Source organism: Trichechus manatus, unplaced genomic scaffold, assembly GCF_000243295.1.
Source record: "Trichechus manatus latirostris isolate Lorelei unplaced genomic scaffold, TriManLat1.0 scaffold00007, whole genome shotgun sequence".
Lineage (NCBI taxonomy): Eukaryota > Metazoa > Chordata > Mammalia > Sirenia > Trichechidae > Trichechus > Trichechus manatus.
Window position 1 is genome coordinate 15,341,717 of NW_004443943.1, and position 9,922 is coordinate 15,351,638.

Below are 9,922 nucleotides of genomic sequence, written 5' to 3' on the forward strand. Positions count from 1 at the left end.
TCGAGGAACCAACTTTTGGTTTTGTTGATTCTTTCTATTTTTTCTATTCTCTATTTCATTTATTTCTGCTCTGATCTTTATTATTTCCTTTCTTCTGGTGACTGTAGTCTTCTTTTGCTGTTCTCTTTCTGTTTGTTCCAATGTGTGTAGCTAATGTTTTGATTTTGTCCCTTTCTTCTTTTTTAATGTGTACATCTATTGCTATAAATTGACCTCTGAACACTACCTTGGCTGTGTCCCAAAGGTTTTGGTATGATATGTTTTCATTCTCATTTGATTCTAGGAATTTTTTATTTCCATCTTTGATTTCTTCTATTACCTAGTAGTTTTTAAGCAGGGTGTTATTTAGTTTCCATGTAATTGATTTTTTTTTCCCTTGCTCTTCCTGTTGTTAGTTTCTACTTTGATGATGTTGTGATCAGAGTAGGTACTTTGTACTATCTCAATGTTTTGGATTTTGTTGAGGGTTACTTTGTGGCCTAAGGTGTGGTCTATTCTGGAGACAATTCCATGTGCGTTGGAAAAGAATGCGTACCTTGCAGCTGTTGAGTAGAGTGTTCTATATATGTGTATGAGGTCAAGTTGGCTGATTGTGGCGTTTAGATCTTCTGTATCTTTGTTGAGTTTCTTTCTAAAAGCTCTATCCCTTACTAAGAGTGGTGTTTTGAAGTCTCCTTCTATTAGAGTGGAACTGTCAATTTCTGTTTTCAGTGCTGTTAAAGTTTGTTTTACGTATTTTGGAGCCCTGTCATTGGGTACATAGATATTTATTATGGTTATGTCTTCATGATGGATCATCCCTTTAATCATAATATAGTGCACTTATTGTCTTTTATGATGGATTTTGTTTTAAAATCTATTTTATCTGAGATTAGTATTGCCACTCCTATTCTTTTTTGGTGACTGTTTGCTTAATATATTTTTTTCATTCTTTAATTTTTTAAAAATTTATTTCTTTGTTTCTAAGGTGTGTCTCTTGTAGACAGCATATTGATGAATCCTGTTTTTTAAAGTGTCTTCTGTCACTTTCTGTCTCTTTTATGGGTACATTTAGGCCGTTTATGTTTGGTGTAATTATTGATAGGTGTGACTTTATTGCTTTCATTTTGTAGCACTTTTTTTTTTTTTTTTTTTTGCGGTACTGATGTTTTCTTTGTTCCTCTTACTCTCCTGTGCTGAATTGCTTTTGTTTGTGGATTTTTTTTCATGTCTTTTGTTTTTGTAGATTTTATTTTTACTGAGACTTTGTGTTTTTCTTCTTTATTTTGATAGGTAAATTTGTTAACTTTCTTTGTGGTTACCTTGAAATTTACCCTTATCTTTGTAGATTTGAGCCAGTCTATTATTACTTGGTATTCTCTTGCCTTCCTCTCCATTAGAAAGTTCTATACCTACACTGTTTATTCCCTCTTTTATTGTTCTGATGTTGTTGTCATTTACAGATTAACCTCTCAGTTTCCTGTTGTAAATCTTTTGGTTTTGAATAGTCCTTGAGAGTTCATTTCCTAGGTTGGTATCTGGCTGGTGCGATCTTGCATCCTAGATTCAGGCTGTCATCCGATGTTGTTTGTTCTCAAACTGAAAGACTCCTTTTAATAATCCTTGTAAGTTTGGTTTGGTTTTTACATAGTCCCTTAATTTCTGTTTGTCTGGAAATGTCCTAATGTCACCACCATATTTGAACAAGAGTTTTGCAGGATATATTATCCTGGCTGGTAATTTTTTTCTTTCAAGATTTTATATATGTCATCCCATTGCCTTCTTGCCTGCATGGTTTCTGCCAAGTAATCAGATCTTAATCTTACTGTTTCCCCTCTGTTGTAACTGTTCATTTTTCTTGATCTGCTCTCAGAATTCTTTATTTGTCTTTGGTTTTAGTGAGTGTAATTATGATATGCCTTGGTGATTTTCTTTTGGGGTCTGTCCTATATGGGGTTCATTGAGCTTCTTGGATGGTCAGCTTTTCATCTTTCATGATATTAGGGAAGTTTTTTTTCAGCAATTCTTCAATGATCCTCTCTGTGTTTTCTGTTTTCTCCCCCTGTTCTGGAACTCCAATTACTTGAAAATTTTTGCTTTTAATTGTATCCCACATAATTCTCAGGATTTCTTCATTTTTGTTTGTTCTTTTTTTCTGATTTGTCCTCAAACAAATTTGTATCCAAGTGTTTATCTTCAATTTCACTGATTCTGTCTTCCATCATTTCATACCTGCTCCTCAGCCCTTCTATGACACTGTCCATTTCTGAAATCTTGTTGTTGTTGTTGTTGTTTTATTTCTAATGTTGTTTTTGTATGACTTCTAGTTGTGAATTTATTTTGGCATTTTGTTCCGGAATTATTTTCCTGAATTTTTCCATTTTTTTGTCTGTAGTTTCCATGAATTTGTCTGTAGTTTCCATGAATTTGTCTATTTTTTCCTCATTTTTGTCTGCTTTTTGCTTCAACTCTTGGATAGCTCTGAATATTAGAGATTTGAATTCTCTATCAAGTAGTTCTAGTGCCTTTTCTTCTACTGGAAAGTTATCTAGTGTTTTATTTTGGATGCCTACTGGAACCATCCTGTCCTTTTTTTTATATGTTTTGATATTGTCTGCTGTCTTCAGGATATTCAGTAGTTATTTTCTTCATTTATTGATAGTAGATTTGTTTGTTTTGTCCTGCTCTTTTGTTTTATTTGGTTATGTCTGAACAGGTGGGCTGTGCATTCTTTGTTGTTTGCTTGTCTGTGGACATGCTATTTTTCACCACCTTGTCCAATGGGCAGGGCCAGTCGCTCAGCTGTGGTGCAGCAGGGAAGGTCTAGCTTAAGGGGAGTTGCAGGGATGGGTTGTTTGTGGCTTGTACTGGGGCCAACAAGGTTAGCGGAGGGGTCAGTGCAGGGCAGGTTCCAGTAGGCTGTGCCTGTGCTGCTTGGGAGATCAATGTTCAGCACATGGTGCAGATAGGCAGGAGGGATTGAGAGGGGGAGGTTGTGATGTGTGGAACTAGGTTGGGTATGGGAAAGGAGACAGAAAGGAGAGAGAAACAGGAGCAAAAAAAAAAAAAACTGCTGAAGGAGACTGCTGTTGGAGTAGAGAGATAAGAAACCAAGAAATGAAGAAAAACAGAAAGAAAAAATAAAGAAAAATAAAGAATGCTTCCAAGGATCCCACTGGTGTGGCTGCACAGACCAAAGAAGTGGCTGCCAAGCCTCACAGTACAGCCTGGCTAGAAGGGGTGGAGATGATGCACAGTGTCAGGTATTCAGGGGACAGGAAAAGAAGATCAGTAGAAAGAGACGAGAAACTGAGAAATGAAAATAAATAAAAAGGATAAAAGAAAGAGAAAACAAAAAAATAAGAAAAGGAAAAAAATTTAAAAGCCCCCGGGATCCCACCAGCATGGCAGCAAGGACTAGGAAAGCAATTTCCCAGCCGAGCAGTGCTTCCCAGCCTGTCAAGAAGAAGCAAAGATGTCGCACTTTGTCACGTGTTCGAGGGAAAGGAAGGCAAGGTGATGAGAGGCAGGGAAGAAACCAAAAGAGACCAAAAAAAGCAACACCAGCAACAAAAAAAATGGTACTGAAGAAGCCAGCTAGTGTGGGAGGGGCAAATCAGTGTGGCAAGGAACTGGATCCTCCCGTGCCACAGTTGCAGCCCAATGGGAAGCAGCTGATCAGCCTGCCAGGACACCTTGGATTGGCCTGACGGGAAGCAGTGAATTGGCCCAGCAGGAAGCCTTGGATGAGCCAGCTGAGAAGCTGCAGATTGGCCCTCCAGGAAGCTGAGGATTGGCCCACCGGGAAGCCAATTGGCTTCCAGGAAGCAGCGAAGGCCGAGCATGGGGAAGAAAGGTAGGGGATGGGAAAACATGCATTGCTGGTTACCGGGTGCTCTGTCTCTTGCTGGGAGCTCTGTGAATCTGCTTTCCCTTTCTCCATTTCTGCAGATCTCTGACAGGAGTCCAAGATGGTGGATCTGTGCTGCATTAGCTGATAGGGGACCCCCACTTGTAACTCTCCTCACTCTCTGTTCTCTATCAGTTTCTTATTTCATTCAATGCTTGTTCTTTATCTCTTCATTTGATGCTTGGGCTTCTAGGATTGATGTTTGTCTCTGTTTTACTTAGTTTTTCAGGTCTCTGCTGTGGAGGGACAGTGTGGTGCTTCTGTCTATAGCACCATGTTGGCTCTGCCTTCTTGTGGGAAGATTTTTGACTACCAATTTAATTCATTTAATAGATAGAAGGGTATCCAGATTATCTGTTTCCTCTTGTGTGAGATTTGGTATTTTGTGTCTTTCTAGGAATGTGTTCATTTCATCTGAGTTGTCAAATTTATTGACATAAAGTTGTTTATAATAGTCTCTTATTATGCTTTTAATATTCATATAATCTGTGGTGATGTTGCTTTTGCATTCCTGATATTGGTAAATTTATGTCTTCTCTCTCTTTTATTTTCCTCTGGTCAGACAGGCTATTAGTTTAATGATGTTATTGATTCTTCCAGAGAAGCAGTTTTTGGTTTCATTGGGATTTCTTTCTTTCTATGGCATTTATTACCTCTCTGATTTTCATTATTTCCTCTCTCCTGCTTAAGTATCCAGCTTAGCTCTTATTTTTCTAGTTTCCTATGGTACAGATTGTTTTAAAAACTCTTTTCAGTGCACAGTTCAAAGGGCTTTATATGTATTAGCTCATCACAAAACTTTGAAGAAACTGTGTCCATGTGTTCATAGGTGGATAAAAGAAGAAGGAAAAAAAGAATAAAAAATAAGAATCAAAGAAGATGAGGAAAGTACAAAGGTAGTGAAATTGAGGGCTGCTAAGAGAAGAATTTGCCCACAGTTTTTGTATCTCTTGCAAAACTGAATATGTATTTTATTCCTCTTTCTTTGTAGAAATGCCTTCAGGATACTTCAGAAAGTTCCTTCAGGTTATCTGAAATGCTAGGTCACAGTAGAATAAAAATCTTTTTTAGAATTTAAAAAGAAATACATACTCACAGAGAACAAAACGTATTGCTCAAACAAATGAGTCTTTTGTTTATTTTCCTTTACATGCCCTTGTTCTCAGTAACTGAAATGTAGTTAATGCAAAGATAAAATTCTCACCTAATATTACCTTATCTTTATCTTCCAGTCAATAACCCTCAGACGTAAGTGTTGATTTTTCTCCTCAGGCTCCAGGAAAAGTCTAAGGTCATGTTAGTTGTACCAATAGGACATTACGAATACTGTACACTTGAATATTTTTCAATTGAATGTGTTCAAACCAATATTCAGCATTCTCCCATCAGCATTTTCTTCACACCAGGCAAAAGCTTTATAAAGTTTTGTTTTTGGTGATGTTATAGTCATCTTGGACTATGTGATATAGTAGAAAGTTCATAAGACTATGTTCTAGTTATGGACCTACTATTAACACGGTGTGTGCTTTTTGGACAAGTCACTTCATGACCTTAAGTCTCTATTTCACCTTCTGTAATAGGGGGTTTGGGTAAATGGTTTCTAAAGATAATTTAATTTCTGTTCTAAAATATTTTTGATAAATCAATACCATCATAATTAAATCTGATTTTACAAGGTGAAATTACCAGCCTAAAAACACACAGGGAACTCCTGTTTTTTCTGAGTTGCTAAAAATCTTCATTTCCTGGATGTGTATTATTTCTTCTTGCACATGAGCAAGAGAGAAGAAAAAGAGGGTCAAGATATGAGCGAGCAAATGACTATCTTCTCTAAGAAGTGCTTATGACTTCTGCTTTTTGGTATTGGAGGTTCAGTCACTTTCAAGTGAATATTCTTAATTCCTTTTTTCCCCCTTTTTGAATTTTTCCATAGCCCTCAGGTGAATAATAAGGAGTTTGGATAATGGAGGACTGCATGAAAGAGAGCTAGAGAGAAGAAAGAAAGTGAAGATAAGGTAGATATTTTTGACCTTAACCTGCAAGGCAGATGATTAGACCCTCACCACCCACCTCACTCTTGGTTGGGTTGCTGAAGCATGGATTATGAGGTGGCCTACACTAAATCAAGTTGAAGTACCAGACCTGCCTTGGTATAGTGTAGAAGATGGTATACAAAGGCTTATGGAAATTGGCATGCTAGAGTGTATTTATTAGGTTAGACCCACAGACCCACATGTGCAGTGCCCAGAGGACACACCTTTTACCACAACTGTTAGGGAGCCCCAGCATCCTTGAAGACTTCTGTAATTGCTATTTTATGTAAGTCAGATTTGACAGTGGGAACTGCCTTAACTGAATTAAGACACCTAACTACAATGGGACTGACTGGACCCTGTGGTAGTAGGGGCCAAGTGGCTGCACTCAATCAAAAAAGACAAGGTGGGCGTGGTTACAGTAAGGGACAGCGGAGTCAAATCAAAATAGTCTGACTTTTATGGACTTATGGCATTGGCTACTTAGCCATGGTGTCCCTAGGAGTGAAATAGATAGGAAATCTACTAAATATTTACTTGATCTGTACAAATGGATGAATTCTAGATCAGGTAACCAGCAGTCTAACTTGAATCACCAGAAGAGAGAGTTACACTCCCTCAATCAATTCCAAAATTTGAGCAAGTTTGAAGACCCACAACCCCTTGAATGAAGGGGAGGCCGGGTCCGCTTGAGGAAGGACTCCAATACACTGACAAAAATTTTACTGTTAATCTTTCTCCTACTCTTCCCCCAAAGGGATCTACAGCCTTTTACGAGAATGACTGTTCATTGGGGAAAAGGAAATAATCAGAAATAATCAGACTTTTTGGGGATTACTGGATATTGGTTCTGAACTGACACTTATTCCAGGAGACCCAAAAACATCACAGTGACCCACCAGTCAGAGTGGGGGCATATGGTTATTAATGGAGTCTTGGCTCATGTCTGTCTCACAGTAGGTCCAGTGGGTTCCTAAACCCATCCTGTAGTGATTTCCCCAGTTCCAGAATGCATAATTGGGATAGATATACTCAGCAACTGGTGGAACACCCACATTAGATCCCTGACAAATAGAGTAGGGGCTATTATGGTAGGAAAAGCCAAGTGGAAGCCATTAGAACAGCCCCTACCTAGGAAAATAGTAAACAGAAAACAATACTGCATTCTGGAGGGATTACAGAGATTACTGCCACCATCAAGGACCTGAATCCAGGGGTGGTGATTCCCACCACATCCCCATTCAATTCGCCTATTTGGCCTGTGCAAAAAACAGATGGATCTTGGAGAATGACAGTAGATTATCAAAAACTTAACCAGGTGGTGACTCCAATTGCAGCTGCTGTTCCAGATGTAATTTCATTGCTTGAGCAAATTAATACATCTCCTGGCACCTGGTATGCAGCTGTTGATCTGGCTAATGACTTTTTCTCCATACCTGTTTCAAAGGACCATCAGAAGCAGTTTACCTTCAGCTGGCAAGGCCAGCAATACACCTTCACTTGCCTACCTCAGAGCTACTTCAACTCTCCAGCCGTATATCATAATTTAGTCCACAGGGAACTTGATTGCCTTTCCCTTCCACAAGATTTCATATTGGTCCATTACATTGATGACATTATGCTGATTGGACCTAGTAAAGAAGAGGTGTCAATGACTCTGGACTTATTGGTAAAACATTTGCATGCTAGAGGGTGGGAAATTAATCCCACAAAAATTCCGGCACCTTCCACCTCAGTGAAATTTCTAGGGGACCAGTGGTGTGGGGCATGTTGAGACATTCCTTCTGAAGTGAAGAATCAGTTATTGCACCTGGCTGCTTCGACAACTAAAAAGGAGGCACAACACCTAACAGGCCTCTTTCGATTTTGGAGGCAACATATTCCTCATTTGGGTGTACTACTCTGGCCTATCAGACAACGATCCACTGCTATTCATAAGGTTTTCACATTGTCTGATATAATGCTGGAAGATGAGCTTCCCAGGTTGGAAGGCACTCAAAAGATAACTGGAAAAGAGCTGCCTCCTCAAAGTAGAATAGATCTTAATGACGTGGATGGAGTCAAGCTTTCAGGATCTTCATTTGCTGCTGTGGCACAACTCAAAATGAGAATAAACAGCTGCAAACACCCATTAATATCTGGAACATGGAATGTATGAAATATGAATCTAAGAAAATTGGAAATCATCAAAAATGAAATGGAACGCATAAATATCGATATCCTAGGCATTAGTGAGCTGAAATGGACTAGTATTGGCCATTTTGAATTGGACAACCATATGGTCTACTGTGCTAGGAATGACAACTTGAAGAGGAATGGCGTTGCATTCATCATCAAAAAGAACATTTCAAGATCTATCCTGAAGTACAATGCTGTCAGTGATAGGATAATATCCATACGCCTACGAGGAAGACTAGTTAGTGCTACTATTATTCAAATTTACGCATCAACCACTAAGGCCAAAGATGAAGAATCTGAAGATTTTTACCAACTTCTTCAGTCTGAAATTGATCAAACATGCAGTCAGGATGCACTGATAATTTAATGGTGATTGGAATGCAAAGTTGGCAACAAGAAGGCTCAGTAGTTGGAAAATATGGCCTTGGTGATAGAAATGATGCTGGGGATTGCATGATAGAATTTTGCAAGACCAATTCTTCATTGCAAATACCTTTTTTCACTAACATAAAGGGCAACTATACACATGGACCTCGCCAGATGGAATACACAGGAATCAAATTGACTACATCTGTGGAAAGAGACGATGGAAAAGCTAAATATCATCAGTGAGCACAAGGCCAGGGGCTGACTGTGGAACAGACCATCAATTGCCCATGTGAAAGTTCAAGTTGAAACTGAAGAAAATTAGAACAAGTCCATGAGAGCCAAAGTGCAACCTTAAGTATATCCCACCTGAATTTAGAGACCATCTCAAGAATAGATTTGACGTGTTGAACACTAATGACTGAAGACCAGATGAGCAGTGGAATGACATCAAGGACATCATATATGAAGAAACCAAGAGGTCATTAAAAAACAGGAAAGAAAGATAAGACCAAAATGGATGTCAGAAGAGACTCTGAAACTTGCTCTTGAACGTCGAGTAGCTAAAGCAAAAGGAAGAAATGATGAAGTAAAGGACCTGAACAGAAGATTTCAAAGGGTAGCTCCAGAAGACAAAGTATTACAATGACATATGCAAAGAGCTGGAGATAGAAAACCAAAAGAGAAGAACACACTTGGCATTCCTCAAGCTGAAAGAACCAAAGAAAAACTTCAATTCTCGAGTTGCAATAGTGAAGGATTCTATGGGGAAAATATTAAACGATGCATCAAAAGAATATGGAACGAATACACAGAATCATTATACCAAAAAGAACTGTCGACGTTCAACCATTTCAAGAGGTAGCATATGATCAGGAACTGATGGTACCGAAGGAAGAAGTCCAAGCTGCACTGAAGGCATTGGCAAAAATCAAGGCTGCAGGAATTGACGGAGTATCAACTGAGATGTTTCAACAAACGGATGCAGTGCTGGAAGTGCTCACTCATCTATGCCAAGAAATTTGGAAGACAGCTACCTGGCCAACCGACTGGAAGACCTCCATATTTATGCCTATTCCCAAGAAAGATGATCCAATCGAATGCGGAAATTTTCGAACAATATCATTAATATCACACACAAGTAAAATTTTGCTAAAGATCATTCAAAAGCAGCTGCAGCAATATGTCAACAGGGAACTGTCAGAAATTCAGGCTGGATTCAGAAGAGGATGTGGAGCCAGGGATATCATAACTGATGTCAGATGGATCCTGGCAGAAAGCAGAGAATACCAGGAAGATGTTTACCTGTGTTTTATTGACTATGCAAAGGCATTCGATTGTGTGGATCATAACAAATTATGGATAACATTGCGAAGAATGGGAATTCCAGAACACTTAATTGTGCTCATGAAGAACCTGTACACAGGTCAAAAGGCAGTTGTTCAGGCAGAACAAG